The sequence below is a fragment of the Pelobates fuscus genome, chromosome 3, assembly GCF_036172605.1.
Source record: "Pelobates fuscus isolate aPelFus1 chromosome 3, aPelFus1.pri, whole genome shotgun sequence".
Lineage (NCBI taxonomy): Eukaryota > Metazoa > Chordata > Amphibia > Anura > Pelobatidae > Pelobates > Pelobates fuscus.
The window spans coordinates 50,440,567-50,461,183 of NC_086319.1; the positions used below are offsets into that span (position 1 = coordinate 50,440,567).

At 45.4% G+C, this 20,617-nt stretch overlaps 1 protein-coding gene across 4 annotated transcripts in view; it reads right to left on the minus strand.

Moving 5' to 3' along the window:
- The window catches only part of CPM (carboxypeptidase M), an 80,104-nt gene that overhangs the window by 20,207 nt on the left and 39,280 nt on the right, over nt 1-20,617 (minus strand). The window contains exon 1 of one of the 4 annotated variants that reach the window (XM_063447028.1): nt 2,900-2,965. The exons of 2 other annotated variants lie outside the window; for them this stretch is intronic. The gene's annotated coding sequence lies outside the window, so the exon portion shown is untranslated. Of the gene's footprint in view, nt 1-2,655; nt 2,723-2,899; nt 2,966-20,617 lie in introns of those variants that run through there. One more of the 4 variants, XM_063447027.1, reaches the window with a different exon arrangement.

The following is a 20,617-nucleotide window of genomic DNA, read 5'->3' on the forward strand; positions in this document are numbered from 1 at the left end:
TTTAAACAGTATTCATTGACTGTGAATGTTGACTGATGGCTCTCAGCCAACAATTTCTATCTAAGCTTCGTATGAGTTGTTTTTATAATACAGGAGAATAAATTTCTCCATCAGTTGTGCTCAGACCAGATTGACCACTGGTATCCAACATAGCGAGGTAACTGCCAAACCATTTGTAAACGTTTTAACAGATTACCAGCAGATAGCGCCTGTGTTCTAGTGGCACAATCTGTAGTGGTTATGGTGCCTACTGTGTCCCTTTAATGGAAGTTGCTCAAGTGCCCAGCCTCAAGTCTGTCATTGAAAAGTGACAACACACAACTTCCCTGACCATCAAGTGCCTGAGTCCCCAACACATTTCCCGTTTAAATGGTGTCATATTGACAAAAAATAATGTAAATTCAGCAATGTTAGCGTAAACTTGTCCTAGGTGTTTTCTACTTTTGTAGAAAGTATTTATATCTACACACACATAAAATGTTTTATATTGATCTTATTAAGCTGAACGATATGTTAATGCGCAACAACATATTCAAATCTCTTTTATAGCGATCATAAGATTAGCATGATTTTCTTTCTGCATAAAGGCAGGACATTTCTTTGACTTTCTAAGCTACGTGAAAAACGTGTGACTATAAACTACCCTTTCCTCTACTCAGAATCAATTCAAAGGCAGAAACCTACAAAACACTAGAATGTCTATTATGCCTGTTACAGTAAAATACATGATTGTGTCTAAATACATTCCAGAAAATCGAGGTGGAACAGGCCAGTTTGGCAATTTAATGATGTCACTGACAGTGTGATGGTTCTATTTATAGCAAAACCGTACAAAGTTCACAACAGCATAATAACAGATTTAAAACCAAACTAAGATATAATCGAGACTTCGAAGACAACAAAAGCATAACACAATCTGCATAGAAACCACTGCATTTTAGTTATTTAGATATTTTTAAATTGCATTTCCAGTATCACGTGTAAAGCATTTTATATTCTAACAAGCTATATGAATATTTTACACAGAAATGCACCGGGCACACAACTTTTATGAAAAATATTTATAGCATACAAAACACGTTTTACTAAACTAAGAAGCATTAAATGTAATGTCACAGGATGTGACTGTTTTGTATTTACACTGTTGTTAAGGAAGGATTACCTTTAACCCCTTAAGGACCAAATTTCTGGAATAAAAGGGAATCATGACGTGTCACACACGTCATGTGTCCTTAAGGGGTTAAAGAACTAAACGGATAAATTTCAAACGAGCATTCCAAGTGATTCAGCAAATATGGTAGAAAAGCAGATAATATAGATAAAATAACAAACATCAGTCTCAATTTAATATTTTGGGGTAACAATTTGAAATGAGTTTTTCAAAATATTAAAATATCAAAAAAAATATATCATATATAAAAATATATCAATATTTAAAAAATTTTTAAAATCTTTTTAAAAAGTTTAAAATCGTTTGAAAAGTTTATCCAAAAATATTAAATCTAGGCTATCTTTGGTTATTTTTTGTAATGCAAATTCCACAATGTCAGGAAAATGAAAAATAAATATGTTTGAAATACACATTTTATTGCACATAATTACAAAAGGCATTACAGGCTATGAATACGGAGTATTTTGTGTCACCTTCTCTCCCCGGCTGCAAAAATGGCTGCATTGTCAGCTACATTTAAATTTACAGGGCCTACACTGAAGAGTTCTAATATATATTCACAAAATTCCATTTTCTCAAGTCTGAATGGAAAAACTGAGGCACAAATAGCCAAGCCTATGACTATAGGTGGTTTGGACAAATAGACAAACTGAAAACAATTTACAGGGTAATTCATTAAACACTGGCTTTTGTTTGAGTGGATTAAATCTGGTGAAAATGGTCGGATTTCGGTTGGCCTGACTTAATCAAAATCAGTTCTTTTTGCATCTGAATCCCATACAAACTAAAGGATATGGAATATTTAGCAAGCAGAAATAAAAAAAATTAAAAAATGGCACTGGATGTATCCAGCAGGATGCGTGTTTGCAAATTATCGTAGATTTTTTGCAGGTGAAATATAATTCGAAGTACTATTTGCCAGATGGCAATGCTAACAGGAAGCGGGCAAATAGTTAAATAACCCTTGGCGATGCCAGGGTAACAGTGTGGAACGTGGCAAGCGTTTGCTGGCTAGCTGTCACCTTAAAATGAAGTTTTATTTTTTAAATAAGGGAGTCAATATGACCATTTCACTAAAAAAGGAGGTTTAAACCTGCTAGGCCCGAACCAGTGGCCCGAACCAGCCAAAATGGCGCCAGCGGAGGACTCAACCACAGTCTCATCGGATGAGAAAAGCTTGCTTGAAAGACTCTCTACATTCCCAAAAACACCTGTGGCACCCCAGGGGCGACCTGCAGAGGTAAACACGGCCCCTTCTACAAAGGCCGATATTAAAGCTCTTCTGCAGGAGATCATAGCAATGTTCCAGGCGGATGTGGTGGCGGTGAAGGAGGAAGTGGCCACACTGGCCAGCAAAATTGCCACGGCAGAGGAAGATTTGTCTCAAACAGCCAGACACGCGGCCCTTGGCTCACTGCATGTCGGTCTGCATTGCCGCATGGCAGCCCTGACCAAGGCTAGGATTATAAGACTGAGAGGAGTACCTGAGACAGTCACGGCAGATGAGTTGCCAAACTATATTAGATGGCTAATAGCTATGCTACTACCATCTAAACAAGCCAAGTTGGTGGTGATGGACTTTTGCTACCGCCTACCTAAACCCGCCAAGGCACCACTGGAGACCCTTAGATACGTTCTCATAAAATTTGTGCAGGACTCAGACCGAGGGATGATTATGGGGGCAACGAGAAACACTCCTTCAACGATCTTCGAAGGTAGTACACTTACCTTCTGCCAGGATATGTCCCGCCACACAGTCCTATGGCGACAGTCCCTTTGACAGCTCACCCAGTAGGATCAAACAGGAACAAAATGTGCCCAATAAGTGGGGAGTACATCGTCTTCTTGTGGACAGAGATGGCAGAACATGCTCACTGACACACCTCTCGGAAAGCGTCTTCCATGCTGCAGGAACTGGGCTAACCTGACAGAGCATTTCCTAAAGTACGCAGCCAACCGTGGTCTGTCAACCAGATACTCCCGTTTGTTCCTCGAGCAGCAGAATTGAGAACCAGAGATACTCCAACATGAAGAGTGTTATCACCCTATCTCCACTGCATGCATGCTTCCTGTTCTTTATGCTTATCTAGTACAACCATATTGATTTGTTTTCTGTTATGTTAGTTGTTTCTTTATTCTGGCTCCGTGAGCAGACACGCCATAAGTTTTAGCACACCCCCAAGAGTTTATTATTTTTTTTAATTCTTTATTTGTGTATAAGCATTCGGGTGGAGAGACAAACATCAAGCATTAACAAAATAGAACGTAGGCCCATATGGTATGTAGCACAATGTTACAATTTTAGGTGGACAATGTAGATATGTGTTGCACACAGGCAACATATTTGGTATCCTCTTATTGTGCTATCGTGCCTGCCCCCCTGATCCCCAGTTCACATTTCCTGTATTTTAATTTTTAATAACCATTCTTATTTCCTATGTAGGGCTCAGGAAGTGGGTGGTCTATCGTGAGTCTAAGTGTGGTTTCGACACCTCTTTTCATATGACGCTGCACTGAGTTGCCACATTCCCATCGGGCGTTGAGTCTATCTCGGCATCTCAAGTTATGGCTGCCATTAGTATAAGAGAAAGGTTAAGGAACCTTAGTATGCCATATTTTGGTCGCTTGCACAAGAGTGCAACTCCTATTACTGAGTATAAGAGAATGCATCGCCCTAGTTACTAATAGGTTTTGGGTCTAGGGGACCATCAGTGTAGCGATTATTGCTTGGATGTGTGTGTGTCCACTTCCTCAGGGTGTGTCTTGTGGAGAAGATGTCCCCTAAGTGTGGGGTAGAGTAGAATAGAATATGAGAGAAAAGAGAAGAGAAAGAGGAGTAGTTTGAGAATTTGGTTCCTGGCAGGAGAGTGGCGTGAGCGAATGATGAAGTGGAGGGACACGAGAGGGTAGGCCGGTGGCGTGCCGACGACGGAAGGGTCCTTTCCAGCCTGCCCCAGATTCCCGGGGTCCTCTCATGTGTGCTCAGTTTGTTAATTTTGTGTGATGTATTCCTCCCATAGTTCCCATGTCTTTGTGAAGGCCTTAGTGGTACCCCTTACTTGTGCCATCAACCTATCCACGAGATAATTGTCCTTCAGTTGGAGGAGTACCGTGTCTATGGGGGGTAAAATGGGTTTTAGCCAGGTTTGGGCTAAAGCTCGTCTGCCTGCTAGTGTGATTTTGTGGAGTAGTGCTTAGCCCAGCCCTCTATTGGTCTAGGGAGTAAGAACACCCAGGGATCCGGATCTAGTCGTTTGTGGAGGACCTGGTAAACCAGAGTACTCACATTTGTCCAAATCTCTTGCACCAGTGGGCAATTGTACCACATGTGGTGTATGTGCCTCTGGTTCCACACAGTCTCCAACAGAGATCCATTGGGGTCTTCTGCATACGGTATAGTTTGCAGGAGTGGTATATCAGCAGAACATGATCTTGTAAGACTGTTCCTGGAGGGTCATGCAGATAGAGGTTTTTCTATTGGCCTCCCATATATCCTGCCAGTCTATTCCTTCGAAGACTTCACCTAATTCTGCATATAAAGTGGTGATAAGCACTTTCTGGTATGTTTCTGCGTTACATAGGTACCATAAAGCTATGTGTCAGTTGTGTTACTAAGTAATAAAAGTACAGGTACAGCCCCTCCTGCTGTCTTGGGTCTGTACAATATGTTGCAAGCTACTCTGTGCCTCTTATTTTGCCAGATGAATTTGTCTATTGCTGTCTGTAATGGGGCTAGGTTTTTTTTCGCTATGTTAATAGGCACTGCTTGGTTCAGAAATAAAATGCGGGGGAGAAGGGTCCGAGGGGAGGTTAATCCCCAAGTATTTGATTTGTTTGTGTGCGATATGAATGTGGTATGTGTCTCTAATGCTGGTCGTGTCCGCCACCGACAGGCCCCCCGGGAGGGCACTAGATTTGCTAATGTTGACCTTATATCCTGACAGGGAGCCATATTCCGCCAGCAGCAGAACCAGGACTCGCATGGCCCCCCAAGAGGTATTTAAACAGTACACAGCTTAAACAGACACGTAATACTAGCCTCACATTGCAGCTGATTGTTGCACAGCTGACTGACAGTATTAAGACACGCTTAATCAAGCATCACCTGTAACCCTACCCCATACTGTCTTAGGTGTTTATATACATGGGTCCAATTGATGCCTAGGTCGACTTATTCTAAGCTGACTTTACCTACACATCCTACAAAACATATATCGTGCTGTACCTTTTGCCATGACATACGCATATCTCACTGCTGCTATTCAATATTGTTGTAGTCATGATGATGAAAACTATGTGTGTTGGTTTATAGCACAACAAAAATAAACAATATCAAAAAGGAGGTTTAAAGCATATACACAAACAGTAAAAACTAGTAGCTGGACAGCATTTGCTGCCCAGTCGCCACAAAGCAGTCCCCTCCAGCAGCATCATTAGGGAGTCAATAGCCAACCCAGAATATGAGTTTTGTGTAGTTACTAATGCCAGTTCTGGGCATATTAAACATCTGTTATCACCACGCACTGCATTTTGGTGACAAATGTCTTATTGCTGAATGCCCCCGCTTTGCCGCCCATGTCTGCCCATCAGCCCAACCTTCACCTATATTCCTGCCCATGCTGTAAAGGGGAATGATGTCAGCAAAGGAGGATCAGCCTGCAGGAGGCGCTGGAGAGTTAAAGCTAGGGTGGGGTGGTGGAAAGGGTTGGTGAAATCCTTTAGATCCCATTGAACGCACATAGTGTGCAATAAAAAGAACAGTAGCGTATGCAGGGCCAAATTATAATTAAATGAAAGCGTTTTAATGTCACATTGAAAGTATACATTTTTCCTTTGTAACAGCTCCAACATGGGTTTGCCTACCTCTGTTGTAGAGGAGCCAAGGAACAGAAAAAGTAAATATTTAATTACCGTATATACTCGAGTATAAGTCAAGTTTTTCAGCCGCGAGACTTACACTGGGTGCTGACAGGGGAGCTGACCGGACCGGTGCGGAGGAGAAGGGAGCTGACAGGAGCTGCTGGAGAGGTAAGTAAAGCTCTCTGCCAGTCCCCCTCCACTGAACTGCCAATGCCACTGGACCACCAGGGAGTGAGAGCCCCCCTCCCTGCCATGTATCAAGCAGGGAGGGGGGGGGGGGGGTGAATGAAAAAATATATAAATAATAATAACATAAATAATAATATAACCAAAAAAATTATTAAAATAATAATAAAAAAATTAATAATAAAAATGCCCACCCCCCACCAAGGCAACACATACACAAACACACACTGCATCACATACACACACACACACACACACTGCACTCACACACACACACACACACTGCACTCACACACACACACTGGACTCATACACACACATTGCACTCATACACACACACTGCACTCATACACACACACTGCACTCATACACACACACTGCCCTCATACACACACACTGCACTCATACACACACACTGCACTCATACACACACACTGCACTCATACACACTGCACTCATACACACACGGCACTCACACGGCACTCACACACACACTTCACTCATTATATACACACACACTGTAAATAAATATTCAATTAATATAATTTTTTTAGGATCTAATTTTATTTATAAATTTACCAGTAGCTGCTGCATTTCCCACCCTAGTCTTATACTCGAGTCAATAAGTTTTCCCAGTTTTTTGGGGTAAAATTAGGGGCCTCGGCTTATATTCGAGTATATACGGTATAAGAAATCTCCCTGCAGCATTTTCCTCTTACAGCCTCCATTCCCACACCTGTTGTGAAGGACAACGAGAGAAGTAAAGTTGGCTTTGTCCAGCTACGGCTATTCTACACCAAGTATTTGTGGCCAACATGGTGGTCCCATGATGCTCTGACAGCCTAGAGGAAGTGTTATCCCTCAATGATATAGTAGAAAATTTTAATTAAACAGTTCCATGTTAGCAATGACAACTGATGAAATAATAGGATTAAAGGAAAAAAAACCTGCACATTAGAAACGTCCTTGAATCCACCAGTTAGACCGGTCTTAGCTGCAATCATTGTCATGTGAAAGTGTCACTCATTGATGTATTCACATGACATGACAATAATGTATACATATTCTAAGAGACGGTTATTGTTGAAAAACATTTGGAAACTGCTTTTTTTGCAGCTTCTATAGAATGCGTTGTACTTCAACAAGCGGAATGTTCATAAAATGCCACCCCCTGACTCAGCGCTAAGACTAGACCAAAAAAAGCTGGAACCATTTGGTATCGGCTGTCGGAACGAAGAATTGTAATATTGAGAAATACCTTTCATATATTCGAAAACATACAAAAAAAAAAAAACCAATAGGTTCACACAAATGGCAGAACATTGTGTATATTCAGCAGTATATAATGAATTAAAAAAACAGTTAAATATATATCTGTCTACCAAACAGTTGCAGCATACAATATATATTGCTGATACAAATAAGATAATGATGCAATGATGTAATTTAAATATTGTTGTTACTAGTGTATAATTCAAATGTTTGTTTATGTAAGCAGATATGTATTTTACTTTTTTTTTAAATGTTTGATTTCATTTTATAATACTAAATACATGTTGTAAAATCTATAAATAAAAAAATAATAATAAGTTCAATAAAAAATATTTGAAAAGAACATCATGTATATATATTTTTTTCTGCACATTTTACATAAACACTTCATTTCCTAACCTGTGAACAAAAAAAGGGAAAGAGGGGCGGGGCCTGACTGCCAAAATGGACGGATGTGCTCCTTGAAAGCACTGGCACCAGCGGGCAATAAATCGACAATCGTATACAACCAAACCATGTATGAAGCACCCGGAAAACGATGCAGAACACCTTGCGGATTACAAAGATACCTGTCCCGCATCAACACGAGTGCTCAAACCGTCCATGAGGCCTAAACGGGAACGGAGACCAGTGCCTGGGGGAGGCGGCCGATCGCCCGGCACGGGAACCACCAGCAAGCCAGAATCACACACTGCCCTGCTACCCCCCCCCCCCCCCCCCTCTGGGCCAGCGGGGTATATCCCGGTCCTCGCAGGGGGTGACTACCCCAGCAAAGCAACATGATCAAACTATAAAACCAACAAAAAAGCGAAACTGCCAGGGCGCAGTTAAAATGGTGACATAGACACAGCCTGCAAAGCGGTGCACCTGTATCAAGCCGCCCAGGAATACCTTGGCATTCTTTGAGAGGATCTGTGCAAGCCTCTGGAGGGATTTCCGCGCCAAACACCGAGCCTTCAAGAAGGCGAGGAGAACGGTGGCGGCTTGGATACGCCCGGCAACCCGACGACACTAGGGCGGACTCCCGCCTAGATCTTTCAGAAAGGCCTCCCGACTGCAACGGAGCCGACAAACAGAATGGCGGGAAAGGCCAACATGGCCCTTGGGCGACAGCACTCACTCACACCAACACAAATCCAGCCAGCATTCCAGACCCTTCAGCCACTCAGGGACATCAGATACCTCCAACCTCCATGCTAAATACACCAACCTCCAAGCTCCAGCCCGCATCGGTGAGACTAATCTAACCAGAGAACATCACACACAGACCGACGGTAGGGTCCAGAGAGAGGGACAACTGAAGGCTTTATCCCTTGGAGCACTGACAACCAAGGAAGGAGGGTGCCTGTACACCGACAGCTACCCACTACAGGGCATCGGTTGAGCAATCTCCAGGAACACTCACAGCCAGCAAGGGACACAGGCGATCAACACACCACATAGAGCCATGTGGACACTCAGAGACCGAATCTGAGAACGCTGCCTTGCCTAACCCGGTATTGGACATCTTCCCACAGAGCACCTTGACCCACTCTGCCTACCTGCCCTTGAGGCCAGCTTACCCCGAACGGGCATGGGCTGAATGAGACTGGTTTGCTGACACATAACCCTCTTTAAATCTCCCCTCTCATTTTATGTCTTAAATGTTTAATTCTAAAAGGGTTGGTTTATTTTTAGTTTAAAAATGTGCTATCAGTGCCTTAAGCGCACACCCATAATCTTATAGGCTGGTCTCCAGGATACCTGCAATACACCACTGCTAGCATGTATCCAGCCTGTTCAATACAAGACACATTCTTATAATACCCTACAGCTAACGTGTACCCAACCTGTTACACACAAGACACAAACATGTTATATACTATTGCTAACATGTACCCAGTTTGTTTACCACAAGACACAAGCTTGTCATACACTACTGCTGGCAAGTCCCCAGCCTATCTACCACGAGACACAATCTTGTAATGCACTAATGCTAACATATACTCAGCCTGTACTTCATTAAGGTTTCTCAGTTAGACTAGAATACTTAATTGAACGCATCAGTTATATTAAGCTTGTTACAAAAAAAAAAAAAAAGGTGCAATTAATCATGCCACAGTCTAACCGGTCTACTTCTATGTACGCTGTTGTGGCATTTGACTATGTTATGTACCCACCTGCACAATAAAAAAAAGAATAAAAAAAAAAAAAAGAAAGAAAAAAAACGAAAAAAAAAAACCCACCCATTTTGTGCTAAAGTTTTAGTAATTGATACTATGTGATCCAATACATCTTCCAAGGTTATTCCACTTGACAAAGGCTTTTCAGGCAAAACGTTGTGAGTCTTTATATAATCTTCTAATTTCAGTACCAGAGCCATGGCAGCACAACTCTAAGGTCTAGGCTAGCACCTCCCCTCACTTCCATTGGACAGGAACAATTTTACCAATCCTATAAGACGCCTCTCCATCTGTATTTCCCACTCCCCATGGACTCGTTGTGTTAAAGCATGTTTTTTATTTTTTATTTTTATTCTTACTGTGGCTGTTAAGCTCCTGTGGGGAGTTCAGCCTCTTTCTTCATAAGCTTCAGTCAATTTAGTCCCAATAGCGACCAGGGGTGTATGCTGCAGTGACCCAAGGGAAGCAGCCTGGAAACCATAGAGGAAGAAAGGTAAATCAATTTTGTGCCTGCCATTCTGGGAAAGGGAATAGTTCCCGAATTATTTAGAATACTAGGGGGAGCCTAGTATGCCTGCAGGATAGTGAAGGCAGTTTTTGCGGTCCCCCTCTATCAATTCAGGAAAAAAAAACTACTGGGAGCAGGTTTAGGGTATCGCGTATGCTTGATCGGCGCATTTCTGATCTGGCATTGTTTCCACAGCAGTTAAATTAGTGCGTTTTCTATATATAAATTTGCGACCTTTAAACATCTTTATACATCTGCGTATATAGTTTTTTTGGATTCTATAGAATGAAAATCATTGCAGCTATCTTTTTAGTACCTACCTGTTGATGTGTATATTTTAGTGTAATTTGATATTTATTAATAAAGATGCAGGATTTCATTCCTTCACGGCGTAGTGTGTTACCAATTGTTTTCTTGGTAACTATGGTCCCAGCTGCCTTGAGATCATTAACAAGATCCTCCCATGCAGTTCTGGGCTGATTCCTCACCGTTCACTCCACAAGGTGAAATCTTGCATTAAGCCCCAGACCGAGGAAGACTGACAGTTATTTTGTGTTTCTTTCATTTGCGAATAATCGCACCAACTGTTGTCACCTTCTCACCAAGCTGCTTGGCGATGGTCTTGTAGCCCTTTCCAGCCTTGTCAAGGTCTACAATCTTGTCCCTGACATCTCTGGACAGCTCTTTCGTCTTGGCCATGGTGGAGAGTTTGGAATCTGATTGATTGATTGCTTTTGTGGACAGGTGTCTTTTATACAGGTAACAAGCTGAGATTAGGAACACTCCTTTTAAGAATGTGCTCCTAATCTTAGCTCGTTACCTGTATAAAAGACACCTGGGAGACAGAAATCTTGCGGATTGATAGGGGATTAAATACATTTCACTCATTGACATGCAAATCAATTTATAACTTTTTTGACAAACACGTTTTTCTGGATTTTTTGTTTGTTATTCTGTCTCTCACTGTTAAAATACACTTACCATTAAAATTATAGACTGATCATTTCTTTGTCAGTGGACAAACGTTCAAAATCAGCATGGGATCAAATGCTTTTTTCCCCTCACTGTATCTAAAATAAAACAGAACACACACACACACATATATATATATATATATATATATATGTATATATATATATATATATTGTTTTTTAAATTGTGTGTTCATTTAAGGGTTTTCAGTCGTGCTAATGAATTATAAGGTCTTCAGAGCAAGGACATACATAAAATAGTCTACATAACACAGATATAAAAAGAACTGGGGCGTGGTCTATTGGCGAAACGGAATGGCCGCATAAACGAACAACTCCTCCGACCTCACCCGCATATCGTGTGAAAGCAGCCACATCAAACTGTGATGGGGAAACACTCCAAACCCGGGAGCACCCCTAAGCCCTCGGGGTCACGGCAGGCGACCGTGCATGCCTCCATGCGGCAATTTTTGCCCGCGACGCCGGACCCGAACTCCCAGGTGGCATCTGAGGCCTACACGCAGTCTGAAGCATCCACTCCTGGCTCATACTCCCCAGAGAGGGAAGACCACATGGCTACCCCCCCCCCGGCGGACTGGCTTAGCCTACTGAAGGCATTACCAACTCGGGCAGACCTGACAACTGCTACCACAGCCCTTCAGACCTCCATCAGGGCTGATCTTCAATTGATGAGGGCAGACATTCAAGGTATGGCGGACCGCATGGCCCAACTTGAGGCTGACCACGACAACCTAACGGTGACGCAGACGGCTCAAGCAGTGACCCAAACTCACCAAATGACCCAAATGCAGGCTATGGCACGGCACATAGAGGACCTGGACAATAGGGGCCGCAGAAACAACTTAAGGATACGCGGCCTTTTGGAAGGGGAGGAAACCGCGTCCCAACTGATACACTTGCTCACAGCCATATTCAACGGCCTCCTGGGACGCCAGGTGGAGACCCCCATAGCATTTGTCAGGGGCCACAGAGCGTTGAGACCCAAAGGCCCGCCGGACGCCCCTCCCGGGACGTCATATGCTGCCTGGAATCTTACGCATTGAAGGAAGAGATCCTGCATGAGGCCCGCAACAAAGAAGAGATTGTGCACAACGGCGGAATGCTTCAGCTCTTCCCAGACCTCGCCCGGCCACACTAGGGTACCGCAGAGCTTTAAAACCACTCACTAGAGAGCTGGTCACCCAGAAGATACGATACAGGTGGACCTTCCCGACAGGCCTGATAGCCAACACAACAAATGGCCCCAGACAGGTGCGCACGGCACAGGATCTACAGGACTTCATGGAGGAACTCCAACTGCCCCCACTTCACCTGAGGTGGCCGGACCCGCTGGACTTCTACAACAGCCCACCAATGCCGCAAAGAGGTCAGCCACAATGACGACCCAGAACCCGGATGGAAACAGTGAGGCCAGCCGGGGTGACCCGCTAGCCGTGCCAGGCGATCCTGAGGACATGTCGGGACATCTGAAACACGTAACTATAACCATACACGTCTGGGCACTTGGCCCCACATGCACACGATTCATACACGATTGTCTCACGCACCAAAGTGACCCTTGGGGTGGACACTGGGTTGGGGGGAACGGAGGGGGGGTCAGCTGCCAAACGATGGGACCTTGAACCTTTGCTCGGATCCTCCACATATGGGACTATAAGGACTACGTACTGGTCCGAGTGCACAAATTCGCTTTGGGGGTGGGGGGGGGGGGGGACGGGTTGGGTGGGAAAGCAAGGGAACGATGCTTTGAGTTATGTATTGCCTGTTTAGAAACTAAGAGTGTATCCCTATTTGCCAATGACCTTATGCTTAGACCCCCCCAACACAGCAGGGGACCTAGAAGGTTAAGGGGTATCTCACGACCCGAGTCTTCACTAGGCAGATTGACTGAACGAGTAGGATGACCCCCCCTGAGCCCCACCCTGCACATCAAGACGATCAACTGGTTGGCCCATCATAGCGACAGGGGGGAAAGGACCCAGGATAACACGCACGGCCCACAGAGGTGGCCCCACCAGGACACCCACTAGACAGGGTCGCTCTTGTGCTGTAGACTGCTCTACCAGCAGTATGGAGGCTTAGATGAGACGGGAAATCTACCCACTGGGGTGGACCGGACCAGTCGTTGTGGCTGACCTCTTTGCGGCATTGGTGGGCTGTTGTAGAAGTCCAGCGGGTCCGGCCACCTCAGGTGAAGTGGGGGCAGTTGGAGTTCCTCCACGAAGCCTCCCGAGCTCTGGTGGACACCTAAGGCACGCTACGACGTTCGAGGCTAGGGCCTCCCAACTGACATATCTTCTGACAATGGCTGGACAGACTACCTGGCGGGTAGAGACGGGGGACACAGGTATCTCTAGACACACCACCCTCTACACCCAGGTTGCAGGAAAATAATTAGTCCAAAGGGAAGACGAGGAGATAGGCCCCGCTCCCACCGGACGGGGGTGTATAGTTTACGGCGGGGGGACTCGACTTGGCCGGCTGGTACGACCGGGCCGACTCCTGCCTTGCCCACCTTTACCATATTTGGTTACACGGTTAGTTTTTCAGTTAACTGTTTTTGGTTGAATTTGTTACTTCTCGCTGCGCTGCGCTCTCGCCCAAGGAGCCCCCAGAGGCGGGGAGGGAAAATTGCCCTTTACCCGCTGACCGACGATTGCGACTCCCACACCCATTCACCACCTGCCCCGTGCCTCCCATACCCCCCCCCCACCTGACTGTAACCGACCTAGCCGCACACCGACCATGCCTGCACCGGCCACCCACACGCGAGCTGAGATTAATCTCCTTACCATAAATGCCAAGGGCCTGAACGTACAAGAAAAACGCTCCACCGCGTTACGCAACTTCCACAGTCAAAGGGCACAAGTAGTGCTAATCCAAGAAACCCACTTTAAAGAGGGTCAGGCCCCGAAACTCACCGACAGCCGATACACCCAGTGCTTTCTTAGTAATAACCCTGAAGGGAAGACTAAAGGCACAGCAATACTGATACATAAATCGCTGCACTTTACTCCCACCGACACACTACGAGACAAACAGGGACGGTATGTCTGCGTTAAGGGAATAATAGCTGACCGACCTTACACGTTTGTGTGCCTTTATGCCCCCAATAGGCGACAACACCATTTCCTGCGCGTAGCGACCAGGGTCATAGCAAGGTTCGCCGAGGGTTGCCTGATCCTGGGGGGTGACCTGAATGTGGCCCTGAGGCCGACCATGGATATGTCCACAGGCACCTCCACACTACCCCACCACATCTTAACGGACATAGATAAGACCCTACGTGAAAATAGACGTGGACTGCTGGAGGGCAGCACACCCGGTGGACCGAGATTACACTTTCTACTCGACTCCCAACAAGACGTATTCCAGATTGGACTATTTTCTCATGCCACATTATTATCTGACGGAAATCCGACGGACGGTTATAGGCACGGCGACCTGGTCTGACCACGCCCCTGTTATGATGACTCTGACGTCCCCACTGTTTAAACCCACTTGCCCCAACTGGAGGCTCAATGACTCCCTCCTTAATGACACGGTCGTGATGACGGAGTCCAAACGCAGACTTGAGCAATATTTCGCTGACAACGACACACCTGACGTTACGCCCTTCTGCCTGTGGGAGGCCCAAAAATGTGTGATGAGGGGACACTTCATTGCGACGGGAGCGGCCAAACGCACAAAGGCCGCCAGACTTAAAACCCTACTGACTGAGATACGGACAATAGAAGACGAACACAAACAGACCCACCCACAGCCGATGGGGCGAAACTGACAGTACTCCGTAGAGAACTTTCTTCCATTCTCAACGCTAACTACCACAGGGCATACTTACACACCAAGGCATTCTTCTACACCAACGCTAACAAATGTGGTGCCCTCCTCGTCCGCATGATTGCCAAAAAAAGAGCATCAGCATACATTCCCAAAATTAGAGACAAACAGGGGAAGGTTCAAAGCATGCCACGAGTTGCCACGAGTTACAAAGCATGCCTACTGTTAAGTAATGGGACCTGTGAGTCCATTGCACGGTGGGTCATGATGATACACTGGGACCTGCGTGTCCCCAATGTCTGCATATATGTGTACTTATCTGTTCTCGCATACCTTCTGATGCCTTAAAAACCCCGGTAGGGGGGGCGGGGCCAGGCCGCCGAGCGAGATGGTCGCATGTCAGGCCAGCTCCTGTAACTTATAACGGAAAAAACAAGAAAACGCTTTATTTTGGCATAAAACGCTGACTAACATCGGTGAAACTCATCGGGTGGAGAGTACCGGACCCAGGGTGAGGCTGGCCGGACCGGTTCCAGTCCCCTGGGGGATGAATCCTCACTGGCGCCAACGAGGCCTACTCCGGCGGTGAGTGGGGCAGACGGCCGCTGCCCCGCTATCCTGCCCATCGGTGCTCAGACAGGAGCCAGACCCGTGGAGACGTGGCCCCGTTCCCCCCCCTATGGACCGGGGGGGTGATCCCGGTCCCCACCCCCACATGCCCCGACCATCCCGGGAGCAGTAGCAGGGCCGCCCGGATCCAGCACCAAGGCGCAGGGCGCAAGATGGCGGAGACTTCAGACGCGGGGCTCAGAAGCAGCCCACACTGCTCCCCCTGCAAGGAATGAACTGGCGGGCAGCACCGGCAACAAGCGGCACCTTCACGAGGGAACACGGAGCGCAGAGTCCACCTTTAAAATGGCGGAGATTGCAGGCCCAGCCATCCATGCTCGAGGGCTGACAGGTGCACCCTCCCTACCGACTTCTCGCGGACGGACTGCCGAGGTATGCCAAGCGGGAACGTGCGAGCACCTCCTTATACCCCACCAGCCTAAATACAGAGTGTCAACAACTCAACCTTACCTCCCATACCGCATGCAGGCTGACGAACACGGATTGACCACCTACAGCCACCATACTGCACGAGAGGACCGGCACGGCAACAGGGACTCCTTTCCCGCCTAAGACAGGCACTCGCTAAGATTGCCCATGCAGGGACTGCTACCTTACGACCATGACACACATCGGGACTATAACTACCATAGCAGTCCTTATATCCCCTTTTATTTAAATGCTTGGAGATATATTTTGGGGGGTCCCCTGGCAGGCGACCACTAAATGTCTATCAAAAGTGTACTCACAAGGGTAATCCCATCTACTGAAAGGGTGTCTATGTGGCTGTAAATATACATATATATGTGTACCTATCATTCTTGCAGAGCTCTGTATAATATCTAATCTAACATGCCCTCATCTTATTTCTTGGTAACGTGTGGGGAAATTTGCACATGACATAGATTCACATAAGCGTGTAACTTCCTAAGCGGTTCATACCCACTTAATTAAACATGCACAGCTCAGCTACATAGTCTTACCAACATGTACCAAACGTGCTAACTATTCTGCCATGTCTTAATATAAAGCTACTGTTCAACCTCTTACCACATAAAAATGTATGCATGCTCAACTTGCCACAATACTGTTATCATACGAGAATTGAGCCTGTCAACGCTGTTGTGGCGAAACAGGCACCGTTGTAATTACCTGCATACCAAAAATAAAGAATTAAAAAAAATAAAAAAAAAATAAAATAAAAAAACCCCGCTAGGACCTGCGAGTCCGCACAGCGGTTTCTTTCTTTTAAAAGTATTTTGTTTAAAACATAAAATAATTAATATTATGCTCAATAAAAATATATTTACAAAAAAAAAAAGAACTTGCAATGTCACTAGAGGGAAATAACGGATCATAAGGATTGTAGGAACTGTACGCCAAGTCAAATGAGCAATGATGGCTACATTGGAGTTGCAAATTACCCAATTCAATTCATCATTATCATTGCAGTACACGTGTTATTCTCTGCAGACAAATCTCTCAAGTTTACTGGTACACTAGTATTTTATAAATATACCCCAACTCAACTCAAAGACTCCAACTCCCCATTGTAAGTAATCAAACCATATTAGCTTGACTTTTTACCTGGGATCTACTGCCGGGAGGTCCTACTCAGCATTAGCTTATCACTTTCAGCCAATAAGTCCTGCTCTACCAGCCTTAGCTCAGAGAGATTTCAGATCTCTGAAGGCTGTAGAGAAGGAGTGAAGCAGCTTCCAGTGGACCCCAGGTGATTAGCCAAACCATTCTAAAATTAGTTTGACTACTTACAGTGCGGGAATGCGATAGTGGTTATGGTGCTTGCATTTTTCCTTTAACTATGTTTCTTTAATTTCATAATATATTAAACATGTGATGGGGGCGGAGCCGAACTGGCTACGAGACTAGTCGCACGCTGCATGAGCTCCCGCAGCGAGGGCCTAAAAACGCTGACTACAGCGAATTTGACGGAGGGCTCCTGACTCTGCGCCAAGCATCAGGCACGACAACCTCCCAACGCACTGTGGAGAAGGGGGCCGCCAAGATGGCGGATCATCTGGACACGAGAGTGTCGGACAAGCAACGAACGCAACATACTGTGACAGAAGCCGACGACCGCACCAAAGACTCTCTTGCAATCATCTTCGAATGCTTCTGGGCTAAACTAGAGGCTCTCATGCCGTCTGAAGCACCACACCAAAGAATCCCCGCGGGGGTCAGCGCCAGAAGCGGACGGAGGTCTGGGGATACTCACCAGGGCAACTCCAAGTCCCAAGCTCCGAACGATCGAGTCCAGAGCCCTCCCGGGCCGAGAGCAAATGGGGGCATACCCCAGAGGTGCCGGCCACATTGGTGGAGAGCAGCACACCGACATCGCAAGCGACCGACTAAAGCTCCCCACATCACCCCAAAAGGGCCGACCCTGGGCCGCTCAAGTCCCCAGGCTCGTGGCCTACGAGCACCAACCCTCCGGGGCCAGGGAGGATTCCCACCCCCAGGACGACGAAGCTCTACCCAGCTGAAACAGCCCTTAGGCGTGAGACCCGAATCCAGCAAGTGCTCGACACTCAAAGGACGCCGAACACGCAACAGCGGTACAGCAACCCCGTTCAAAGCGCTGAAGGTACCGGGGGAATCCCCCACACACTATGAGGCTACTGCTGCACTTGCTGGCCCACCGCTATACCTCCTATGGCGAGGCTCGGCAATGTTGGCGACTGGCATAGGTTGACCTGGGTTTCCAAACCCGCAGCCACCACACTGGACTATGCTATATAAGCGCTAGAAACTGTGCCTGGAACATAACTTTGAACCCATATATATAGTTATACCTGCAATCGTGACTCCAGACAAACATAGCACGTACACTTCAGATGTGCCTAACCTAATATCACAATGTGTTCCACACTCCTAGACTACAGCATGCAACTCACTAATACATACACACTAGTAGTGAGTACTGTTAACCTGTTAACTTTATCTTTATTTTTATTCTTGCTTAATCTTCTATGTACAGTCTCATGCACGCGCCATGCTCTCCTCCTATATCTCTTCTTTAACTATCGCTACATGACATGTGCAATACGCTGCTATATTCCAAACTAATGTGAAACTAAACTACTGTTCCAGAAATCACATAAATACAAAAAATGTGCCCGTATATCATATGCCATAACATGTTATACCAATGTTAACCTATTCTACCGGACAACGCTGTTGTGGCACAAACCGGCTGTTTGTTCATCCTGTGCACAACCAAAATAAAGAATTAAAAAAAAAAAAAACATGTGATAATACATTAAAGGGTTAGTCCAATCATCATATCCTCTACAGCCAATTGTAGTGGTTACGATGATGGGAGTACACTGGCCCGTTTTCCTGGTAATGTTTAGCAATGATGGCTGATGATATCCCCAATACGCTGCCAGAGGTGGAGTTACACCTCTGGCAGAAGAGGGATCAATCTCTGTACGTGCAGTGCTTTAAAGGGAAGCACTGCACATACAGACTACAAATCACTGAAGTGGTCATGGTGCTTGGAGTAACCCATTTAACATGAAAATACAATAAACGTCCAGTGTTGTTTCATGGAGTACCACTCATTAAAACTCCAGGAAGTGCCTCAAGTGGCTGTCTGGTTGATACCTTTAACCATGCACACCATTGGCTAAATCTATGCTATGCTGCTTAGCAATGGGTTATTAGCAAAGTGCTCATATGTGAATTTGATTTGAGATGGGTTCAACTTGGCTCGATCTCTCCATTTTTTTTATGTCCAAATCCCTCCCACCACCGGTCCCGTTTTTTTATTTTTTAAATAACATTTTTTTTTTTAAGTTATACATAAGGTAATGTAGGGACTACTTATAGTTTTGCATAACTGGACGTCATATGAACGCCAGTCTCCCTCCAGTGTCACATCACTTCCAACCGATCCTGAGTGATGACTCTGGCAGCATCACAAGAGTTAACTGAGGTCTGTGTAAGCACTTGGCATGCACGACAATCGACGAACATGCCTAGAGAAGGGCAGAGGACTGAATTACTGGGAGCTGCCATCTTTGACACATTAAGATTGCGTTGCCGTAAAAGAAGACACAGCCAGACTGCATATAAATAAAAAGGGTACATTGTATCAGTACTGGGCTCTATTAATTTTTTGGGAGTGGGAGCTGAGGGTTTCCCAAGGCTGGAGGCTGAGGGACCCAATAAGCACAGAGCCGCTTTAAGTTTGATCTACTTAACACCTTAGCTATAATTGCCTTTGATGCAGACCTTTTAAATCACATTGTGGTTAAAGGCTAAAACTGTCAAAACGTGTCATTGTGCCTTAATCCTGCTATTTCTTTAAGCTTCTTCTGAATCACAAGACTTTGAGAACCCCAGGCTGTGTTCTGGGACTGGTTTGATCATATTGAATGATGGCTACATTGGCGTTACAAACGACCTAATTCATCATTATCCTAGAACTACACATAGAATCACACATGGATAAGTAGCATAACACTAAAATAAAACTGGAGTATTGTCTAAAGACACATCTGTTAAAATTGAACAACCCATAATAAATATACCAAATCAACTCTTGAACTGCATTCAATTAAGCATGACTTTTTGTTTCATAACTGATTTCGATCGTATGTTATTAGCAAGAAAGTTCTGCCAACTAAAATTTGCATCAGATTATCACGTTGAAACAATGCCTCGAAGAATTATTACCAAACAAAGAACAACTCGAAAACTTCCTAGCATTTCAATCAAGTTACAAAGCTTGTTTTTTTCCCTTTTTTCCAGGTGAGGCCGTTCAGAAGTGGGTTACAGCACAAAGCTTACTTTGATGCATCGATCTTGGTAGCGGCGCAGGTCAGATTAATATCAGCCATCGTGAATGTGAACAAAGAGCTAGGATTTACCTCTCTCTGTGATTAAAGGGTAACTTATACGGCAGTGTGAATGCAGAGCGGAGAATTCAAGCGCTCTACAAGGTATCGCTATGTAGTTACCTTTGCAACCAGGAATATGTTTCAAGTAAAGTAGACAGAAGAGGGATCGTGTAGCCAGCTCACCGTACAGTATGTTATGTTCGTTGGACAGC